The sequence below is a fragment of the Apis mellifera genome, linkage group LG16, assembly GCF_003254395.2.
Source record: "Apis mellifera strain DH4 linkage group LG16, Amel_HAv3.1, whole genome shotgun sequence".
NCBI classification, from domain to species: Eukaryota; Metazoa; Arthropoda; class Insecta; order Hymenoptera; family Apidae; genus Apis; species Apis mellifera.
Genome location: NC_037653.1, coordinates 1759126 through 1767344, shown reverse-complemented (window position 1 = coordinate 1767344; position 8219 = coordinate 1759126). Strand labels below are relative to the sequence as shown.

Here is an 8219-nt window from a genome sequence, read left to right as displayed (position 1 = left end):
TTCAATTATTCTTGCTTAATTGGCTACTTTGAATCAATTTAATATTTTATTGTATTTTATATTTATATCATAGTATTTTAAAATTCGAAAATTATAGTATTTTTTAAAAAATTTTGAATTTTTTTGAAAACTTTTTATCAGGAAATATTAGGATTTTCAGTAATAATTAATATTATATGTTGAATAATTAATTAAATATATTGAATTAATAGTTAAACAGTGCCATACATAGGCGATTAATATTTCAAGGAATATATAAGATTCAGATCAAAAATAAATTGCAAAAAGTATAAAAATCTTATTTATTTCTTGTTATTTTTGATAATTTCAGTACAAATTTTTAATATTCAATATCATATTAATTTGAAAACATATTAATTTTTAATAAATAGTTTATTGATTCATAAAAATATTGTTATATTTTGGGCAATAATGTTAAATTAAATATTATATATAAGAATGTATAAATATAAAATATATTTCTATATTTATTTCATAATTTAATAATAATATTTGCGTATAAAATCGCAACCAAAGATTATGAAAATTGTAAATTTTATAAATATTGTGGTGTTTTGTTAATATGAATTGTTAATTGAATGTTATTTAAAATTAAATAGAATAAATAATATATATATATGTCAATTAATTATATTTATTTAATTAAAAACAGTATATATATATTATATAATTATTTGTAACGAGTTTAGTTAATATCTATCTTATAAATTTACGTTTTAAACTTTTACTCAATTGTGTAAGAAAATAGAGAGAAAAGAATACATTTAAAATTTGGCGCGATTAAGCATGCTAAGTAAATAGTTCCGATATCATTAGTAGAGGGCAGGAGTGTCGCTTTGGTTCGTCTCGTAGCAACGTCGAAGAGAAGTACCCGGCCAGTTAGCTTCAGTCTGTTTTCTGACTTTGTGAGTGTGTTGTGTTCGTCTTCGTCGTGTTCAAATTATTTCGTTATCCCTTTGTCTGTTGTGAGTTTAGTTCTATCTATTGCCTAAAGAAAGTGTATCGTGTACGAAAAATTGGACATTCATCGAATGGTAAGTAATTAAATTATTAAATTATATCAACATCCTGCTCGGTTTCCTGCAAGTCAGAGAGCGTTACGTTGGAAATGTAACCTCCAAAGGCGCTCGAGGTCCTTCCACGTAGAACGATACATATTTGATGTAGCTATCTTTCTCGAATTTTGTTGTCGCGTCGGTATCACAACGCGTTATCGATGATTTAGTAATACATAATATGATTATAATCAGCAACCGGCTTTGTAAATCGAGTAAATTTGTGCTTGAAAAGGACGAAATATATACATATATATATATATTAATATATATATATATATATTATAACCGTTTCTCGCGGTAATGTCAACCGTTTTTGAAAATCGCCCAATAGCAACGCTTAGATTCTTCGTTTGAGATGCTTGAAAATTCTTAATTGTCGAAGACCATATTTTCTGAAAAAATTAATTCTCTTATGATCAAATTGACGCAACGCTTCGACAACATTGTTTGTAAGCAGAAATTTTCATAATTCCACTAAAATCATTTCGATTCGTCTTTTCTATTCACGTGCTGTGCTATCAGATTATAAAAAAGAATGGATATGTCTATTGATACCTACAATATCAATTTTCAGTTTGATCTGTTCGTTCGTTGGCCACATCGCTACCCTCTGTCCATTTTCCTGTAACTAAAGTGAATTTAGAGACGAACCCGCCCTAGGCGTCGGTTCGTCCATAATCTCTTTTTCTTCCGTTACTTCCCGCCATATCATTTCATAGATTCTTTTCGCAGTGCTTTACTGTACGATATTGTGTATACACTTTCGCAGTAATCTTAATCAGGCATCTAAGATTGCTGTCAGTAACGAGACATACTGTCAAGGAAAATTACGACATAATCGGATGCCGTTATCGAAATTGCGTGCAATTAACGTGCTTCTGAACGGTTAGTAAACTTATATTAATTTACTATAACGATTCATGCGTATGATGCATCCTCTATTCGATTACACGGAGATTTACAAATAATATATTATAATATATATATATATTATATATAATATATATTAATATAATATTGTGAATAAGAAAAAATATAGAATTCATTAACTATCAATTTTTGTTTATATTTATAAAAAAAAATTAACGATTAAAATTTATCGTTTTTTTCAATATATATATTTATATATACATGTATATTGTAAGTGCATAGTGTGGCAATATTTTTTACAGGTTAATGATTTTTCAATTTCAAAAACGAGATTTTGCGTTCAAATATATAGTTTTATATATATTATACGAAGGTCATAGTTTATGACAGAAAAAGTAATGCGTAATTCTCTATATTTTTAAGAATGTACATAGTTAATACCTGATGAGAATCAGATTCAATTTAAGGACACTGTGACGATTGATGCCGAAGAATATCGGCCAGGTAACTCGATATTGCATGTACTATCGATATTCGAACGCGGTTTAAAGACTACTTATATCGTTCCTAGAAATTTACTTAACGATGCTGCGGCAAATTTATACATGCTGCAATTGAATATATGTAGCAGTTAATAAATGTATACGTATAAATATTTTATCATAGTGTGTTACTCAATATTTAATATTAATTAATATTTGCTATGAATTCTTTTTGTAAAAAAATTATAATTTAACTTTTACATATTTACACGCTTTCGTAGAATTCTATACTTATTTATGAACATGCTTTTACTAATTAATGTAAATGTTTACCGACATACTTTGTATTTAACAAATATCCTGTTTTATCAAAATTATTCTAACATGCTTTTACTAATTAATGTAAAAGTTCTAGACAAATGCATCTTATCTTTTATTTCAAATATTATTGTAGAATTACTTGTTATTATATATTATATTACATACTGTATATTTCACATCAATAAAATAAAACTTTATAGTTACAAGAGGATTAGAAGAAGAAAAACTCGTCAAGTTTTGTTCGATTAACAATGGGAATTGAATTCTTTGCAAAGAACGATCGACAGCGATGTCACGCGCGTTTCTGTCCAGAATGCTCGATTTTCCCATAGCTCGGTTTTTCAGAGCTGGCGTGCATTTTTTCGGACGACCAGCTAAACTATCCAACAGGCGGTTGTATTTCATTGTCATGCAAATGATTTTTGCGTAATCACGAAAGCGATCCAGACGTGCCCGTTTTGTACGCAAGATCTGTGTGCCGTACACGTGCATGGGAAAAAGATACCGGAATGTCCACGCGTCCCTCGATCTTTTCTCCCCGTATTTCAATTCTCTGCTTCGCTTCTGCCCACTTTCCTTTTCCTGCTACCGCTCGCATCCTAATCCTTCGCCGCCATATTGGCACGTGACTTCCTGGAAAGCGGTTGTTGTTTAAATGGCGCGCGTTGCAAAAATTTTTTCTTTTAATTCTAATTATTTCAAATAGTTTAATGGTATCTGTAAGAAGTTTATAGTGAAATTTCAAGTATTAAAATTTATTAAACGTTTTTCTTTTTTATCCTTTGATTGAAATGGATTTTGATGAAAGAAGATGGGAAGTTTCACAGATTTTTTTATATATTAAAATTATAAGTTTTATAGAATTTTAACAATAATTATGAATGTTATGATTTTAAAATATTGTAATTATAATTATTCAATAGTAAAAAATGTAAAAAATATTTGTTATGTATTTAAACTTTGTTTTTTAAAAAAATATCTAGTGAAAAACATTTAATTTTTTATAAAAACATGAATGAAAATATTTAAAATAATAGAAATAAATAAACGATAAACATTCGTATAACTATTTTTTTTTATTTGTGATATAAATTTTTTAATTTAAATCCAATCAAAAATTTAAAATATAGTGATATATAAATACATATTACATTTACTTGTACATTTTCCAAATAATTTTATTACATTTATAAATCATAATCTACCTAAAATATATGTATAATAATATCTAATTTTTTCAAAATTTTTAAATTTTTTTATTAAAAAAAATTAATTTGTAATTTAAAAAACACTGAAAATTATTTAAAATGTTTAAATTTGTTTCAAAATTGCATCATGCTATTTTTTAAATTATTATACTGTTATATATTTATATTTGAATTATTTATAAATTTTTAAAAATTATTAAACATCTTATTTTCAACAATATCTTATTTAATAATACAAGCATTTAAATATGCATATAAAATATATATAATATAAAATATTTTTATGCATTTGTATAAAAATCTAATTTCTAGTAATAATATTCTAGTGATTCATAATAAAATCTTTATATTTTTCCTTTAATACTATTTGAATCATTACAATATATATAATTTATATATTTCAAAAATATATAATACGTTTCCTTTTTTGTTACAAGTCAATGATCTTTTGTATATTCTATTTTTTTTATATAATATGATATTTCTTTTTATTACAAATTTAGATTATAAAATTTATATTATAAATTCAATGAAATGTAACTGTATGAATATATCTATTTTTTCTATTTTCATTTATATTTACTAAAAATTTGATGCAATTTTGAAACTTTTAAAATTTAAAATACATATTTTTTTTTATATTTTCTCTTTAACTATTTTGTAAAAAAATAAATCTTAAGAAATTTGGATTTTTGAAATTTTTACAATAATCTTCCAATTTGTAAAAAATTTTAAAAATCATTTCATCTATATTTTTTTTTAATGGATTCATACTAATGAAAATTAAAATCTAAAATTTAAACACAAACATGCAATTATTCATATAAATTATTATTTAATTGGATTTCAAAATGTTCAAGTCAAAAATTGAAAATTAAAAATTTCTTACTTTTTCTTTTTTTTAATATTTCTTATGCAAGTATTATTCAATAAATTTACAATATCAATTAATATGATAATTAATCAATCTATGCATATATTTTTATAATTAATTAATCGATGCAAATACTTTCTACATCCACTGTCCTGAATGGAAGAAAGTTAAATTGAGAATAAATAGGAAGAAAGAGTTTTCAAAGTTGGGGAAAATTTATTGAATCTGAAAGTCCTTCAACTCAAACTGGAGCATAACTTTTCAATTCGTATTATTTAAAAGTTGTTCGATTCTCGATTAGTCCTCTAACGAAGTCTTATAGTTTGTTAAATGAAAAAAGTTGTCGTTTCTGTTCAGCCTATTCGATATAAACATATGGCATAAAGGAAAGCGAGTGGAAGTACTCCCATAGAGATATCAGCTGGCTTCCTTTCCGATTCGTCGAACGTCATTGGATTCCTCGCGATTTTTTCTTGTCCATCTCCTTTTTGTACTGAAATAGAAAAAAACATAGTTGCCGTTAAAAAAACGAGTAAACTTATCTTAATTATTGCTGTGGATAATATAATTAATAATATTCTAATTAATAACCTAACAAATAATTAACTATATCATATAATTATCCATATAATCGAAGTATGAAAGAGGTTATGTTTCGCAAAAAATTGAAATATTAAATAATAATATTTACTTTCAATCTTGAATTGAATTCTGGACATTTATTTGAGCAAATAATATTTTTGCAAATTCATTTTTTCACTCCGAGAATAAAAGCGATGATATCGACGGATGTTAAAACAGGAAGTAAAGCTAAAATGAATATTTGTTATTAATCACGTGATTAAAAAGCTTATATACTTTGAAATTATTAAAAATCTGAATATATTAGTTATATATAGTTGAATTAACTATTATTTATTCTGTTGCATCCATGAATACTTGGATTATCTGAATTATTACAATAATTAAATAATTTGTATCATCCGCTCATCTTAATTCTAGTAAGATTACCCTATCGGTAACATCATTTGAAAATCAATATTAGCCGTCATTAATCATCTGCCATAAATTTTTAGTTCTACGGCTAAGATTCATACTAATAAACTTTGAAAATAGTTATAACATGTAACTTTGAAAGATAGATGATTTGCGTTACAAAAATTATAATATTCAACATATTAATGAATTTTTTTGAAAATAGAAATTATCATTTTACAATAATACTTTATTTTGAAAAAGTAAGATTTTTGAAATGATATTATTTATTATGCAGTAAAGTATAACATCAATTTGAAATTATCCTCGTCTCCTGTGCCGCCTAAATCGGCCGTTTCCTTTCCGATTCGTCGAACGTCATTGGATTCCTTGCGATTTTTCAATCGACCTCGCTTACCTCCGGTATAAACTCTTTTCACACGAAATTCGCGTATTCGATCCACGTATACGATACACATTCCACTATATATTTTCACGCATATATATACACACGCACACACGATCATAAGATACTCGTCCTATCCAATTTCGTATAGCACTGACCTTGTTCACTGTCAAGTGAACGATTAGTGCCGCATCATTTGTTCATACGTTTTGAAGAAACATACGAAATTGGAAATGTGTTTCTGAACCTCGCCTGTTACACCATTTTTAATCTTATTGTATCGTAAAGAAAATGGCTTCGTTACATCTATATTCTGTCTTACAATAAAAAAAATCATCTTCATATCGACTTTTTTCCATACAATATAATAATATCGTATAATTAATTATGTAATAATGTATATATATTATAATATAATATTATAATAATTGTGTAAATCAAGATAATTTTTCAAAAAATATTTCCATGATAAGAAAGAAATTTTTTTTTGAAACATAAAAATTATTGTAAAGAATTTCAAGATGTATCAATAATAATAATAATAATTCTTAATATTTAAAATAAGAAGAAAAAAATTTTTTAATTTTTTTTAATTTTGCTTAGTTAAATCGATTCTAGAAACTTCCATAAAGGCACATTTCCATAAGGATCCACGCCAGATGAATCGCTACACAGATACACAAATCGTTGTGTATATGTTTTTTTTGAACAATGGCGGGAACGATACCGTTATTTGTACATATCGAAAAAAACCTGTAAGCAAATAAGCCAATTGGATTAAATTATTTCTCGAAGAAAACGCAGCTGCGTTTCGTTAATTAAATGCAAGTTCAAAAGAAAGGTATTAAACTTGTTCGCGATTTTAATCTTAATTATTGTTATTTTTAAATTGTTCGAAACGGGGGGAAAAATGGGTCATTTCGTTTTATTATTAAATATTATTATTTCATTATAAATAATTTGGAAATGATATTTTGTTATATCGAAATTATTGATTAAATGTATTAATATTATAATATTACATCGAGTATTTTTCCTAGAAAATTTATAATATTAATCTTTGATTAAAATAATTTATTAGTTGTTAATTTAATTTAATCTTTCTCGAAAGTTATTTCGTTAAAAATGGATATTCGATAATCGCGCATTAAATTATCGATATATAGATTGGAATCGCTATTAAGAAAGTGAAGAAGGGGTCATTCGCGTAATTGTTCAGTGATGCATCGGCTCGCAAACGTGGTGTGAAAGAAAAAATTTAAAACAAAAATAGCGGTGTCTGAAAATAGGTGGTCTCCTAAATACCATCGAACAATGATTGGCGCGATCGTCGTCCACGGATCAAGACCGTCACCGTTACTATTTCTGTGGCCGCTGCGGCACGGAAAAAAATAATGTTTATTTGGGTTACTCAAAGGAAGAACAAAAAACGAGGCTGTCCCGTGGCTGGCCGACCCTTGACGGGCTTAATCGTCGCTGTATCAGCCGCATCCGGTGCATCGATGGCAATTAATTTCTTCGCTTAAACGTCCGGATGAAAAAATATCGCGACTCTGATGTAAGCGTCTAATTAGAATTACAAATTCGGGATCGCAGATGCGCTTGCGCGCGCAGCCAATTACCTTTGCCCGCGCCAGTCGTGCCAACCGTAAAATTCTGCCCTAAAAGTTAAAGATGTCTTATCTAATATTTCTTTATTTTTTTAAATATATTTTTAAATAAAAAATAGAAAATCTATTTAAACTAATTTATTTTTTAAAAAATTGTATCGATACTGATTAGTTATTCTAAATTAGTTCATATATATATCATGCCTATTCATAATTCATAATATAGGATTAAATTCAAGTTTTTTCTTGCATTATAGAAAATTTAAATATACGTACTGTTCAAAGGTGAATTTCGTGAGTCACGTATATACAAGTATATTCCCGTTCAAAAGTATTGGTTCGATTAATTATTTAAAAATGCGGATCGAATATTTTATATCAAGATTAAGAAAAA

The 8219-nt window shown here is 26.4% G+C and overlaps 1 protein-coding gene across 8 annotated transcripts in view; it reads left to right on the top strand.

Annotated features, from left to right (window-relative positions):
- Window positions 1-870: 870 nt before the first annotated feature.
- The window catches only part of LOC100576709 (mitogen-activated protein kinase-binding protein 1), a 129218-nt gene continuing 121869 nt past the window's right edge, over window positions 871-8219 (top strand). For 3 of the 8 annotated variants that reach the window (XM_016917065.2, XM_016917071.2, XM_016917073.2), the window contains exon 1: window positions 873-1055. The gene's annotated coding sequence lies outside the window, so the exon portion shown is untranslated. Of the gene's footprint in view, window positions 1056-8219 lie in introns of all 8 variants that reach the window. The other 5 variants (XM_026445872.1, XM_026445871.1, XM_016917062.2 and 2 more) reach the window with 4 other exon arrangements.